The sequence below is a fragment of the Capsicum annuum genome, chromosome 3 (assembly GCF_002878395.1).
Source record: "Capsicum annuum cultivar UCD-10X-F1 chromosome 3, UCD10Xv1.1, whole genome shotgun sequence".
Taxonomy (NCBI): domain Eukaryota; kingdom Viridiplantae; phylum Streptophyta; class Magnoliopsida; order Solanales; family Solanaceae; genus Capsicum; species Capsicum annuum.
Window position 1 is genome coordinate 188,900,596 of NC_061113.1, and position 6,000 is coordinate 188,906,595.

The window sequence follows — 6,000 nt, forward strand, 5'->3', positions numbered from 1 at the left end:
CAAAACAAAAAAAAACATCCTTAAGCCCATAAATGCCCAAGGAACCCATGAAACTATATAAACTCTCATCAAAATACAAAGTCAACCTACCTAAGGGTTATACCTTATCTTTAGAAATAAATAGTAACATAACCTCAAGCTAAAGCAACTAGGCACATAATTGATATAAGGCCACATAATACTGTAAAAGTGACACTTAACATACTTAGATCACTATACTATAATAGTATCCTTATGCTCACCGTTTTGAGAAAACTGAGTATCAACATAATATTTTATATACCATAGAAATAAACACTCTAAATGTCATAAAATCCCCATCTATCTCATCACAACGAGTCATGCAACCCTCAATACCTAATTGAGATCAAACAACCTGGAGTCCTCAATAATCTGGTAGAACAAAGTGCCTCTTTAATCCTATAAGCATTAGAAATCCTTCATATAGAAAATACTTCAACCCATGGAAGAAATACAAGATTACTATATATGACCAATTGAAGGCTAAATAAAAAATCTAAGAAAACTACTCTTAATATCCTCATAAGTAACCGATGAACAATATTGTCATGACTTTGAATTTCAAACTTATATCCATAGCTCAATTCTGAATATTTTAAAATTTGTTATGTATAAGTTTTCTATCATTTTTCTAAATCAATTCCCATTTAGTATTCTTTAATGCAAGAACATGTAATAACAATATATACTCTAAATAAAAATCCATGGGCAAAAATATTTCATTAATCCATTGAACTACCAAAGTAATAAATGCTAAAAACTAGGTATATTTCCATTGAAAAATCCTTTCAAATAAAAAGAAAGCACCCTTACAAGTTGAATTCCTTCAGGCCTAATTGAGGAGTGTTTCAACACCCATAAGTCTTCTCACTCAAGTAAATTCAATCACTAAGAAAGTAACAAACGCAAGGAAAGAATGCCTAAAAATCTTGCCTAATCCAACTATAATCCTTTAATTGAAATCTTTTCAAGTTAGTCATATCATAAGTCTGATCAATCACAAAGTATTCTTTCCAAAATCCGATTAGTATCTTTAGTCATCCCATGAAGTTGATCTCACTATCAATGCTGTGACATCCCAGGTACTTGAACTCTAGGCCCTCTAAGGGATAAGTTTTGGAATTGGTCAATTTCTGATATAATGTCAAAACTTCCATGAAAATGACTCAGGTCATGAGTCATTACCTCACGTAACGAGTCGAGAGGTAGGATTCCTTGCTATGGCAGTAAGGTTGCTCGAGATTTCTACCTTCATCATGAGTCTTTGTCATAAATCATGATGATAGATAATGAGTCGTGATGAGTGACTTATAGTTATAACAATGAGGTACCAGGACTTTGATCCCCCAGTAACGAGTCTAGGTAATGACTCATGGTCAGACGTCATGAGTCGCTACCTAACCCGTGATGACTGGCACCAGATTTTTCTTCACATTTTAACTAGGGTAATTTTGTTATTTTTCCTTCCTCCATGACTTAAAAACACATAAAGGACCTTATTATATTCAATTAATCAAATCAAAAATCTTAATACTCTCCTCTTTAACTCCCAAGGAAAGAACTCTAGGGTTTTATAAAGCAAATAATCATTCAAGCTCTAGACTTTAGATTTCTTTTACTTTCTTTGATATTTCAGGCATGTCTCTCATCCCTAACTTGAATTTTATATTGTGGCATATTTTTTAATCATTGTTCATGTGATTTAATTATTGGGTTGAGGGATTTTGATGATTATTAGTTAAATTATTTTTTTCATGGTTTAAATGTCTTATGTCCATTTAAAATTGATGATTTTTGGGACTGAATGGGTGCATTATTGTGGAGTTCGAATCAGGAACATGGTTTTTCCCAAATTGATGAATTTTAGCTTGGTAATGACATTAATCTCAACCCACCTGCATAATTTTGGTTTTAAATATGGAATTTGTATGATTTAACTTACTTTTAAAGCTATTGCATTATATTAATGAATAAATAGATAAAAATGTATTTGAAAGGCCTTGGTGGCCATAGTTTTTGCATTCTTAAAGGAATTGGGAGTAAATTACTTAATTGGAATAGATTGACATGATTATATAAGATTGCAATCATTATTGGTATGTCGATACCATGTGGTAAATGACTTAATATAAGACTCCTTGGTTTATGGATGGGATTATGTGCAAAATTATTTTATTTTGGGTTTCAAAATAGATGTGTAGCTCACCGTAAAGGTGAAGGTCCCCCAAGGACCGGTTATGGAAACTATGTTTACCGATGTGGGGGTCTATACGACCATGTTCTTGGTTCACACATTATATTTTTTGGATGGCTAGTGCCTTAGTGTGTTTGGATCTCTTTTAAAATTTCTTGATTTGTATGGCTAACATATGTTAGGGCCCTTTCAGCAGGGGAAACTGAACCTATATAGCCTATGGGAGCCTTTAGGGTGGGTAGAGTTACATAGTCCAGGCTAATATTTTGAAGTCTCATCTTCCTGGCCCTTGCCCCTAGACCAGCTTCCTATATAGGTATATATGAACATGTTTGGATATGGTTTTGATTGGTTTTTGAAATGGCATTACTTTATCACTTTCCCTAAGTTACATCTCAGTGCTTATCCCACTGACCATCCCTAAACGCTGTATCATTTCATGATGTAAGGTCCTAGAATTTTTTGTTACTCCTATGCAACATTAGGTGGTGCGGTACGTCAGTCAAGTTGTCATGAAATGGTGAGACTCTATCTTTTGAAAAGCCTTGCTATTTTATTATTTTTTTTAGATTTTGGGAATTGTGAACTCTCTTTTTTGATGGTCGGAGGCATCTCCCGACCTAGTTTATTATTCTAGTTTAGAGGATTTTGTGGACAAGTATGGGCTGGATGTTTGTTTGATTCATAGCGTTTACATTTGTTTATCTATACTTCTTAGTATTATTTGGTTGGATTTTGCTATATTCTTTTATTGTTTTTGGATGTTAGGTTAAGGGAGTAGTCTTCAACTCACGTTGGTCTTGAGATACCCATCATGACTAGGACCTGGTTTGGGTCGTAACAAGCTTTGTACTTAAGCACGGTTCAGGGTCTTTGGGTGTCCATAAATCCGTGTCAAGTAGAGTATCTTTTATTAGTGTATCATGCCAAACTTATGAGGGGGAAGCTATAAGGCATCTAGAAATATTTTCCTTTTTTGCATTCTATTTTATGCTATAGAGTCTAGTTGTCTTGAAACTTTTCTAACTCATGGATTATTCACATTTCAGATTATGCCACCACGATGATCTAATATTCATAGAAATTTTGTTCGAACCTCTATCCCTCCTGAGGACAATATGGAGGGAATTTATCCTTCTTATGAGTACATACCTGGCCTAGGGTCTTTTCTCCTGATTGTACTGCGCGACATAGGGTCCAACCAGTCCCTACTATTCCTCCTTGGGCTGGTGATACTTATGATTTGCCACCTTAGGGAGACTTCTAAAGTGTGGAGTTTTGTCGATCTATTCATATACTTTCTAAATTGGTGGCATCACTATCTCATTAGTCTGATTAGGTTAGTTTAGCTTTGAGTTTATCTGAGGTCACTTGGGATGGCCAGTTTATGAGGTTGAATTCTCCAACCTTTATAGGCTCTAAGGTTAGGGAGGATCCTCAAAAGTTTATCGAGGAGATGGAAAATATTTCTATGGTGATGCATGCTACTAATTTTGAAGGCATAGAATTTGCTATGTATCAGTTAAAGAATATGGCATATCAGTGGTATGAGGAGTGAGAGCAGATGAGAGGTGATGATAATGAGCCAGAAGTATGGGATAAGTTTTTGGGTACCTTTCTTGATCAATTCTTTCCTCATAAGTTGAGGAAAGCTAAGAAAGAAGAGTTTGTGAACTTTAAATAGGGCAAGCTGTGCGTTAAACAGTATGCTATAAAGTTCAAGTAGTTGTCTCGATATGCTCCTAAATTGGTGTCTAATATGATATCCAAATGAGGAAGTTTGCTTATTATTTGTCTCATGACTTGGTATTAGAGTGTAAGGCTGTGATACTGAACAATTATATAGACATCTCTAAGCCTTTAGTTTATATGCAGTAGGTAGAGAATGAGAAGAAAAATTAGGTGGAGATAAGAGTGAGGTAGATTAAGAAGTTTAGATATTCAGAGCAGATTACTAGCTAGTTCTCTTTATCCTATCCTGTTGAGTAAATGTTGTTCCTAAAATAGCAGTGGTCCTAAGGCATAGGGTGCCCAGTCTTAAGCTAGTAGAGTTCAGTCAGCCCTACCTTATCCTCCTTGTTAATTTTGTAGAAAGATTCGTCATTGTTACTGTGAGGCATGGAGTAACTTGTGTTTTAATTGTGGTCATCCTGGACATATGCATAGAAATTGAACTATAACTAAGGTGGCCACTAGGTCTAATAAGGTTCCGATTACCACTTTTTTGGCTTCTATACCTATGGGATATAATTTAGCTTTCGAGACTGGCAGAAATTATCTCTATGCATTTTCTACTCATTAAGAATATGAGGCATCCCTAGGTATTGTTAAAGGTATGTTATAGCTCTTCTCTCGTGATGCTTATTATTTTCTTGATATGGGTTCTACCTTATCTTATGTGACCTCTTAAGTGGTTGTGCACATTGGTTTTGGTCCTAAAAATATTTTTGACCCCTTTTTTGTATCTACTTCGATGGGTGATTCTATAGCAGCTATAAAAATTTATAGGGGTTGTATGGTATCCATCTTTCATAGGGAGACATTAGTGGATTTAATAGATCTTGATATGGTGGATTTTGATGTAATCTTGGGGATGGATTGGCTTCATTCATGCTATGTTTCTTTTGATTTTAGGACCCAAAAGGTTAGTTTCCACTTACCTAATGAACCGGTATTAGAATGGGAAGAGAGTTCCTTAGTACCCAAAGAAAGGTTTATCTAATATCTTAAATCATAAATCATCTAGTTCGACTTAAAGGTTCTAACTGTGAGAGACACTCTTTGCTATTTGTCCATGTGGTTAGTGAATTTTCTAAAGTTTTTCTCACTAATATTTTGGGATTCCTCTCGATAGGGAAATAGACTTTGGGATTGATTTTCTACTGGATACCCATCCCATTTCCATTCCTCCTTATAGAATGACTCATACTAAACTAAAGGAACTTAAGGAGAATTTAAAGGATCTTCTTGATAAAGGGTTCATTTATTCTAGTATTTCTTCATAGGGTGCTATTGTACTTTTTGTGAAAAAGAAAGATGGGTCTCTTCCGATGTGTATAGACAATCGTTAGTTTAATAAGGTGATGGTGAAAAATAAGTACCCTCTCTATAGTATTGATAACCTTTTTGATCAACTTAAGGGTGGAAGATGTTTTTCTAAGATTGATCTCTATTTGGGCTATCATCATTTGAAAATTTGGGAGGTTGATACTCCTAATACTACTTTCCAAACTTGTTATGGTCACTATGAGTTTTTGGTTATGTCATTTGGGTTGTCTAATGCTCCGATTGCATTCATAGATCTTTTGAATTAAGTGTTTAGGCAACTTTTAGATTTATTTGTTATAGTCTTCATTGATGACATCTTGGTGTACTCTAAGAGTAAGGAAGATCATGCCGATCAGCTCCGAATTGTGTTGCAGACTCTTAAGAACTAGATTGTATGCAAAGTTTTTTGAGTGTGAGTTTTCGATGAGTGTTGTGACCTTTGTTGGACATGTTTATAGCTAGGGGATCATGATAGATCCATAAAAGGTTGAGAAAGTTAAGAAATGGCCTACACTCACGAATTTAAGCGACATTAGGAGCTTGTTAGGCTTAGTTGGGTATTATAGAAGGTTTGTAGAGAATTTCTCATCCATTGTTGCTCCGTTGATGAAGCTAACTCAGAAAAAGGTTAGGTTTTTGTGGTTCGATGCTTGTGAGGGTAGTTTTGAGAAGTTGAAGGATAAGTTGACTTCTACGCCAGTTTTGACCCTGCTCGAGAGTATCAATGGGTTTGATGT